Source organism: Mustela erminea, chromosome 8 (genome assembly GCF_009829155.1).
Source record: "Mustela erminea isolate mMusErm1 chromosome 8, mMusErm1.Pri, whole genome shotgun sequence".
NCBI lineage: Eukaryota > Metazoa > Chordata > Mammalia > Carnivora > Mustelidae > Mustela > Mustela erminea.
Window position 1 is genome coordinate 90172508 of NC_045621.1, and position 10423 is coordinate 90182930.

The 10423-nt window shown below is 33.7% G+C and overlaps 1 pseudogene; it reads left to right on the forward strand.

The window, feature by feature from the left end:
* The first annotated feature begins 9765 nt into the window (after positions 1-9765).
* LOC116598033 lies at positions 9766-9871 on the forward strand (annotated as a pseudogene).
* The last annotated feature ends 552 nt before the right edge of the window (positions 9872-10423 follow it).

Sequence of the window (10423 nt, forward strand, 5' to 3'; positions counted from 1 at the left end):
GCATACATGTAAATATCCTTCCTTCCTTCCTTCCTTCTCTCTCTCTCTCTCTTTCTTTCTTTCTCATTCTCTTTTCAATGTAGAATAAATATAACTCATATTACTTGCACTCCTGCCTCCCTGAATAACTTATCGTATGGTTGGATGTGGTAGTTTGGGCCTGGTGTGAGATTTTGAATTGCCCTATGTAAGAGATTGCCACAGGAGTAGGTAGAAAACATATTATAGAATTTTCTATGCATTAATGCATAGGGACAAGGAGAGATACTCTGAAATGAGATATGGAGAAAGAAAATCAGTATGGGACAGTGTTTTAGGATGCTTAATAATGAGAAAGTGATGACTAATGCTATCCAAGGGAGAGCTTGTATTTCCTGGGATTGATACAGCCAAATTCACAGTAGGAAAAGGCATTCTGTAAGAAACAACATTTATTTTATTTTATTTTTTTAACATTTGAATGCTTTCAAAGTGAAGTGATTATAAACACAAATTGTTTTTCACTAGTTCTGTGTCTGAAAACAATGTTGTAATGTCATGGCTTCTATCCTATGGTAAATTTTAGGGATATTGTTTTTAAAAATCTCTTAAAATATGAGTTGGAAATCATAGCATTCTTGAAACTCAGTTGAACTTTTGATACTGACATGTCATTGATTGGGAAGAGGGCTCTAATATTCTGTAGGACTGGTGCACTTTTTAATTTTAACAAGCAGACACAAGTGAATCAGGAGTGTGAAAAATGCCGTCAAGTTGTGTAGCAGCAAGTGTCAGTTTAGATAAGGATTACAATATCGGGAGTAGACTCTGACCATGGAAACTGAAATTCTGGCTACATATTGAGAGGCTAAGGAAAGATCTATGAAACTAGGGCAAAGGAGTGTTTGACTTCCAAAAAAGAAATTTAAAAATTCTCTCAAATATGAAGGAAACTGCACAGATTTCCCCATGAAGACAACTTCTCATGGCAGTTGGGTAGCAACAGTAAAACCCTGGTTGAGAAAGTTTATGGCTGAAGGGTTATCAGATATAAGGAAGGCTCCAAATCCAAGCAGGGGATTAAGAATGAATTCATTAATCGTTGCAGTGGACCAATAGGGATGATTTTCTTTATTCAGCATGCAGGCTTACATCAAACATTGAGAGTTAATAAGAGAAAGTGAAAGCTTGATTCTGTAATATTTTATTTCATTATCTGCGGCCACAACTTTTAAAATGGTGCTTTAGCAGACTCTGCACTCTGTGAGTATAGAGGTATTTTTTAAATGATTTGTAGTGTTTATAATAAGCTAATTTTCAAATATTTGGGGTGCATATGTTCTTGCATAAAAACCATTTACTGGCAAATATATTTCTCAAACTAATGTAATGTTCTTATCTAGTCTACTGTGCCTAATTTGAAAAGTGGAAGATGATGTGGAACTTCCTGGCAGGAAGTTGAGTGATAACACACATTAATGAAGGCAAAGTGTATGACATATCAATTTGGGTCTCATTGGATCAAAGCATAACTTTCATAAACATGCAATGTCCTCATTGTATATCTCCTTGTCCTTATATTCTTAGTATGGAGATTTGAAATGGGCATTCTTTCTGTGCTAATGTTGGCAAATAATGTTCATTGCTATCAATATGCCATCTATTTAGAAAAAGTAGGGATGACATTTACCACTTTTCCTTAAAGGGTCATAAAGCTGCAGACTGTCTCGGGATGTCTCTGCTGTGGATATTAACACCATGAGAGAAATCACTTAAACCCCAAGAGACCCCTTTCCTTTGAAAATATGAGGATTATCAGTACTGAAAAAAGAAAAGAATAAAATAAAATTCAGAAGTATCTTTGAAATTTTAAGTCCTTTTAAACAGATTAACCATTCCCTTTGATTTTTTTGGTGTGGATTAATAGCCATAGGAGATAGGTAAAAAAAAAAAAAATCCACAGTACATTTTTATTTGATTCTCAAATTAACATAATGCATTGATTTTTTTTTTTATCTTCCTTTATTTCAAGGAACACAGGAACTTAAAGGATTTTGTCTCTGTGTGTTACTTTGCTCTGTCAGCAGCAGCTTGGAAGAATATAACTGTGGAGAGTAGTGTATCAAGTAGCATAAAACACTAGAGAGGTAGATATTGCCTCTGGCACAAAGTGTACAGTACCAATAATAATACCTCATTTATCCTACTACTGCCCATAGAAAACCTGTAAGTGCTAAACATAATTCATTTTATCTGCACTAGCTTCCTAATCCTTTTGCATTAGCACTTTTCTAAGGTGTTCATTGTTGGCAATTGTCTTCCAGGCAGGAAGCATTTTGAGTTCTAGGTGCCAAGGAGTTAAAGTGGTATGAAATTATTAAATCATTAAATTTCCTATGTGAAGAAATGCTGGGATAAATAAATCCTTTTGCTTATGCAGATTTGGTCTATCAGATATTCTTGGGAAGTCTGTCATCATTCAAGATGTAGAAGCAACTTTGCCAAGCATGTAATGCTTTGTTTGTCTTCTTGGCAAAATTCAGTATCATAGTTAGAAAAGTTTTGAGTTCATGGAAATTTATTAAAGTACAATCAAGATAAGGTAAGTGGGCTTAAGTGCTATGGGAAGTTACCCTTTGCCACTGTTTAGTTTCGTTTTGCATCAGTGGTTTTGGAGTTTTAAAAAATTTTTTAGTCTTGGAAACATTTATTCAGCTGAAATATTTGGAAGAAATCCAACACATAAAATGCACACTAGGGGATTTTCTCTGCTTGAAATGCATGTGAGCTACTTGGAACCCTGCCTGCTTGGCCCTCCTCGTCTTTTATCCCCTGCCTCCAGCATACCCATATCACCCTCTGAGGACTCCACGGAGTACAATTTATAAAGCACTCTCTTAGACCATAACTACTTGAGAGAAAATTGAATAGAATACCAATGTCAAAAAATAGCCCTGTAGTGACCAAGATAGTAATAATAAATTAATTTAATTTAGTTGTTCACTTACTTAATTAGAATCATGTATATAATCCTAATTCAACAGGCACACACACATATATATAGGATTTTAAATATACATATTTAGGATATGTATATATAGGATATGCATATATATAATTGGGATATATAAATTATTATATATTATGACTTTATAAATTATTATATATTATGTATTATATATTATAAATTTTTTATGTCCTAATTACAACAACAAAAGCATCAAACAAAAAGAGATTGGAAAGATGGAATTCAAAATTCAGTCTAGGAATAAATGAAACACAAAGCCTGAAAAGTCTCAGGAGAGGAGAGGACATCAATATAAGGACTCAGGTCAAAGAGTGGAAACAAGGAATGTAGAGTTCAGGTTTAAAACAGAGTTGAGAGGACTCTTCCCAAAGCAGGTAAGGTGGTGAGGAAAGAATCTTAATGATGACCCCTGTGATATTATGAACAGTCACTATATTTATATTTTGTGAATTAATGGACATTTACAGACATATTTTGTACAAAGTACTGAGGAAAAGGGGATGCCTGGGTAGCTCAGTTGGTTAAGCCTTCGGCTCAGCTCATAATCCCAGGATCCTGCGATCGAATCCCACATTGGGGTCCTTGCTTATCAGGGAACCTGCTTCTCCTTCTGCTTACTGCTCCCCTGCTTGTGCATGCTCTCTCTCTCTCTCTCTCTGACAAATAAGTAAATAAATCTTAAAAACAAAACAAAACAAACAAACAAACAAAATAAAGTGAGAAAGCTGAGAAAAAATAAGAGGAAACAAAGGCAGGGGCAATGTCAAGTTCAGGGAAGTATTTAAGAGCAGCTCAAGGAGGAATAGAAGTTGTGTCCTGTATAATGCATGTACCCCTACATGGACAGACCTGGCAAATTGTTGCATATTGTTAAAATTCAAAGTGAAAAGAGAAGAGCAGAAAAAGCATGAGGCTATGTATTTTGGCAGTAGCCAGATCATGAAGGGCATAGCCTTCCAGGTAATCAGTTTAGAGTTCGTCCAATAGCTTACGGAGAGTCATTAAAAAATATTGTGCAAAGGATTATCATGGCCAGACTTGTATGCTGGAATGATATAATGGAGGAAAGGAAGCCTAAGAACATAGACTGAGAAAGTGAGTCTTAAATCATTGTCAAAGAGAAATTTCCCAAACTGTTTGTGTCTGTGTGTGTGTGTGTGTGTGTGTGTGTGTCTTGTCGTTTTCATTTCAAGTTTTAATTTAAATTCTAGTTTGTTAACACACATGGCAAATTTAGTTTCAGGTGTAGAATTCAGTGATTCATCACTTACAGATTCGTAAATTGTCTTAACCAGGAACATTCCATGATTAGAAGCATTGCAAATTACTAATGGAGTGGTAAAATTCTTCATAGTAACATGGCAGCCAGATCACAGTTTAACTCACATTTCCTCCTGAATTTTCATAAAAGCACAGGAAACAGTGCAAATGTTAAATCAACAAAGGAAGAAGGGAATACACATATCAATCTTTTTGGCCCAGAATGTAATTCCAGTAAAGGGAGGTTCAGCAAGAGAGTGAAGTGATATAAATAAAACTTTAGAACTGTTGTTGAAACACAGTAAGTGCTTATAATTGTTGTCTCATTGTTATTCCCCTGTGCACATTTATGGGTTACTATAAGCAGAAATATATTTATTCATCTGTAAAAAAGGGAGTAATGACACCTACCTCACAGAATTTTTCTAAGCATTTAATTAATTTATGTATGTGATCTTCTCCCCTGGTATCCATAATGTATTAACTGTGAATAGGATTAGTAGTAGTAGTAATGGTAGCTAGCAGCTGCAGTAGTGAAATTATAGTTAAGTAATGGTCCACAGTCAAAGCTGCTGACAGTTGGGCATTAAATTCTGATATAAAGTTGATAACATGAAGTTGCAAAGAAAATAGATGTCACTCAGCAGACCAAAATTTTCATTCACTCATGTATTTCATGTACAACTTTCAAATAATCAGGTGGGGAGGAAGATGTTGTCTGCAGTCTAGGAATGGAATAGGAAAGTATCTCATTTCTCTTCCTGACAGTGTTACACTAAAGAAATAAATGCAGACTCTGACTGCATATTTTGCCTATCAACTATATCTATAACTTATATCTAAAAGTAGGGTTATAATGAGTGAACAAGGAGGAGAGCTCAGAAAATTATCCATGATATTCAATTAGTAGAGTAAAATTGACCTTGTTATTTAAAGAGGAAACGGAAAAACATCATAGGAATTTTCAAGAGATTCATTAACACAATATATTTATTTTTATCTTTTTCAGCTTTACTGAGGTATAATTGGCAAAATTATAAGATATTTATACAGTCTGATGATTCAGTATACATATACATTGTGAACGGATTCCCCTTCTAGAGTTAATAATTAATATATCCATCACCTCACATATTTATTTTTGTATGTGTGGGAACATTTAAGCTCTACTCTCATCAAATTTTATTTATTCAATATAGTGTTCTCAACTATAGTAATCATGTTAAACATTAGGTCCTCAAAACATACTCATAACTGAAATTCTGACCTGTGTATCAACATCTTCCAATTTCCTTCATTTCAAGCCCCTGGCAATCACTTTGGTTTCTACTCTTTTTCTATGAGTGCAGCATTTTCTTTTTAAATTAAACTATTAGTCTTTGTCTCTCTAGCTTATTTCACTTGTTATGATGCCCTTCAGCTTCATCCATGTTATCAGAAATGGCAGGATTTCTTCTTTTTTCCATGTGTGTACAGATCATATTTTCTTCAGGTATCTCTTCAAGATAATTGTTTTGTTTAATTTGGGTATATACCCAGAAGTGGAATTACTGAATCATATGGTAGTTCTATTCTTGATTTCTGGAGGAATCTCCATACTGTTTTTCATATAAGCTGCACCAGTTCACAAAACCACCAACAGTGCATGGAGGAACCCTTTTCTTCCTGTCCTCATCAGTATGTGTTATTTCTTGTCTATTTGATAATACACATTCTGTCAGGCGTAAAGTGATATCCCACTATGGTTTCATTTGCATTTCCCAGTGATTAGTGATGTTGAGCCACTTTTCATTTACCGACTGACCATCTATATATCTTCTTTGGGAAAGTGTCTATCCAGGTCCTTTGCCTGTTTTGTTTGTTTGTTTGTTTGTTTGTTTGTTTTTAACTAGGGTATGTATATGTGTGTGTGTGTGTGTGTGTGTGTGTGTGAATTGTATGAGTTCTTTGTATATTAGATTTTTTTTTTTTTTTTGCAAATATCTCCAGTTTGGTAGGTTTTCTTTTTCATATTTTTGATAGTTTCCTTTCCTGTACAGAAGAAGCTTTTTAGTTTAGTAAAGTCCCATTTGCTTAATTTGCTTTTGTAGCTTTTGCTTTTGTTGTCTAATGAAGAAAAGTAATTTTTAAGACCGATGTCTGGGATTTTATGCAATTTCCGGGAGTTTTATAGCTTCAGGTCTTAGATACTAGTCCAATCATTTTTTACTTGATTTTTGTGTATAGTATAAGACAGGGTTCCAGTTTCATTCTTTTGCATGTGGCTATCAGTTTTCTCAATACGTTTCTTGAAAACTTTTATTTCCCTTGCTCATTTTTTGAAGGTTAGTTGACCATATATCTATAGAATTTTTTTCCCCCCCTGGGCTCTTGCTTCTGTTCTGTTGACCTATGTATTCGATAGAATACATAGAACACTATACTGTTCTGATTACTGTAGTTTTGAACTGTAGTTTGAAATCAGGGAAGTAAGGTCTTCAGCTTTGTTCTTCTCATAATTGTTTTGGCTGTTCATGCTTCCATACAAATTTTAGGATTGTTCTATTCCTGCGAAAAGTGCTTTGGGGACTGTGATGGAGATTGCATTGAATCAGTAGATTGCTTTGGGTATTGTGAACATTTTAACAATATTCTTCCCATCCATGAGCACAAAGTATCTTTCCATTTATTTTTTTCTTCATTTTCTTTCCTCAGTGTCTTATAGTTTTTGTTGTATACATTTTCACCTCTTTGGTTAAATTTGTTCTTAAGTATTTTATTCTTTTTAATGTCATTTTTAATGCTATTCCTTTTAATAGCATTAAAACAATAAAAACAATGGGATTGTTTTCTTAATTTCTTTTTGTGATAGTTTGTTGTTAATGTTTAAAAATGTAACTGGTTTTCATATATTGATTTTGAATCCTGAATTCTGCAACTTTACCAGATTTATTTATTAGTTCTAAATGTTTTCTGGTGGAGAATTCAGAATTTTCTATATGTAATAATATGTCACTTGCAAACAGAGACAGTTTCACTTCTTTTATAACTTGAATGCATGTCATTTATTTATTTTTCTTGCCTAATTGCTCTCACTAGGACTTACAATACTATGTTGAATAAAAGTGGCAGGAAATTGCATCCTTATCTTGGTCCCGAACTTAGAGGAAAAGATTTCAACTTTTCACTATTGAATATGATGTTAGCTGTGGGCTGGATATATTTGTCCTTCATTATGTTGAGGTATGTAAACCTTCCTTGTGAAGTCTTCAGAGATTTTTCATGAATGGATGTTGAATTTTTTCAAATACTTATACAACTATTGACATGATCATATGATTTTTATCCTTTATTTTGTTAATGCTGTGTATCACATTGCCTGATTTGCAGAATTTGAACCATCATTAAACCTTGGAATAAATTCCACTTGGTCATCACATATATGATCTTTTTAATATGTTTTTGATTTTGGTTTGCTTATATTGTATTGAGTATTTTTGCATCTATGTTCATCAGAAATGCTGGCTTATATTTTTCTTTTCTTGTAGGGTCCTTGTCTGGTAGGCTACTGTATGATGCTGGCCTCATAAAATAAATTTGGAAGTGTTCCCTCCCTATCTGTTTTTTGGAGAGGTTTGAGAAGAAGTGGTATTCTTTAAAATGTTTGTTTGGATTCGCCTATGAGGCCATCTCATCCTGGGTTTTTTTTGTTCTTTTGTTTTTGATTAGTGATTCAATCTCTTTACTTGTTATTGCATTAAAAAAAAATCAACAAACACAAACTCAAACATTAGAAATAACTAAGACAGTTCTCTTACCAAATCCAATTTTAAGCCAACTCCACTATATTCTAAAAAGGTCTTGCCAAACAGAACTCCTGCAGGAAGAAATCAAATCTGAGATCATTGATCAGAGCTTTAATACTCTCTCTGCTCCTCAAGGTTCTGATTTGGGTTATCTTTTAAATACACACTTAAATGCCCATATCTTTAAGCTTTAGTAAGAAGCTTTTGAATTTGTCCTTGTGCAACTTATATCCTTCATGCCCTCATAAGCTATATCTTAAAACTCTTTGAGTAAATGTTCAAAATCCCCTTTGGCAGCTTCAACATTAATATATTTATAAAATGTGTTAAGTCTATAGATAAGATCTAGCTGATGATCATTACCGAATTCAATCTGTAGTATAGACTGTGGATACTTGGTGCTCTTACCAAGAAAATTTGGTATTATACCACTCATTTCTCTCAACCGTCCCCAAGACATCATTTTGCCTTAATAACTTATATATTAAACACAGCACTTATTAAATTTTAATAAACACCTAAATTACCTGAAATATCTTACCAAAATATTGCTTCTGATAAACTAATTTTGAGATGAGCCCTAGGATTCTACCTTTCTAATAACCTCTTATGCCATAGAGATGATGCTAATCCAAGAACCACATTCATAATAGCAAGGTAGTAGAAAAATTAGACTAATGATTCTGAACCAAGGTTGTATATTAGAATTACCTGAGGAGCTTTTAAGACCATCTAAGTACAATCCTTATCCCAAGCTAATTAAATTAGAATTGGGTGAAGCCAAAGTATTGATATTATTAAAAATCATACAGGCTATTCTAATATGCATTCAAGAATGAGAACCTCTGGGTTAGCCTAACCTGTCTAAATGTTGCATCTGAAGATACATTGCTAATATCTGTCCATTCATGGCTCTTGCCCCGAGCCAGCTGAAAGTTCCTTTCTGCCAAGAGCAGAGGTACTATCGTATTCATCAATTTAGCCCTGATATATAGCAGAGTGTCTGTCATATAGAAGGCTCTCAAATCATATTTGTTGAAAAGGTCAGAAATTCCCTAGAACATGCCTGTGACTTGTATGAAACTGGATTTTTCTTTAATCAATTTGAACATGGGTTGGGGAGACACATGGTTCATTAATGTATCCTTTCAAAATACATCCAGTACCTATTCTTTATTATAGATTTTGGGCATACAAGGCTCTCAAGAAGGTTGTGGTCTATGAATTAAGCATATTCAGGCTAAGATTTTTGAGTCATTCTTTCTGCAGTCTTCGGCAGCATAAGCACAATTTTAAAACAATAAAATAGACAACTAGCAAGATGACATTCTTAAAGTAAAGGCTATCAAATGAGCCAACTGTCAAATTATGTAAATTTGAAAGTCTAACAACCTTGGTAAAGGTCCTTTAATTGGATGACTCATGTAGAAAATAAATGAACTGTCATTTAAAAGTCCCTTTCCATAGACAGATTTAAAGGAACAGAAATAGTACTTTAAAAGGCTCAAGGTAGAAAAAAAAATCAGTAAACTTCAAGACATTTTTGCACACCTGAACTATATATATTTTAATATATCACACAAAAATATAGTCATCTATGCTAAAAGAAAGTTTTCTTTCACCAAGTAATAATAGCATTGGAAAAATTGATAATACTTGGTACTAACTCATAGAGATACATAAAACATTAATGGTCTTTATACCTAAATGTTAATCACTTCTCGGCCTTTTGGCTAAGATCAAGTTTAGTATCTGTTCTTATCAGTTTATACCTATATGTTGAGTTTATACATAATGCTTGCTTCCTTATTTACATCTTTTATATCCTCCAGATTTTCTAAGCTTACTTTTTATTTGTAATTAAGACATTGTTAAACGAATATATTTAATAGAATCTCACTTTTATTATTAAATTAAACAAAAGCAATATGTAGGACTCATTTTTCCCAGCTATTTTCACCTTCCCTTTTGCAGGCTGCTACTTTTCTGCCTGTTATTACATGACCTCCCTGTTTCATTGACTTTGAGTTTGAAAGAGTAACCTGTCTTGGCTGAGTGGTATGTTTTGGCATTTGGGAAGAAGTTTACTGTGATTGCATGGTTTAGCTAATGCTCTCTTGTTTCTGCCTTCTGCATGAAATAAAAGCATACCTAGAGAGAGGCCTCTTTCTGTCTGATCCCTGGAACAAGAAGGGATGAGGGACAGAAACCCAGTCTACCTGTGGCCCAGCCAACCTGAAAAACAATAACCCACTTAATGTGACTGGAAGTAAATCTTTGTTGTTTATGCCACTAAGATATTGAAGTTCTTTGTTCTGAAAGCAAAGTTAAATAGGAAAGTAAGAATCGATATAAGGGAAAGTCATATTTA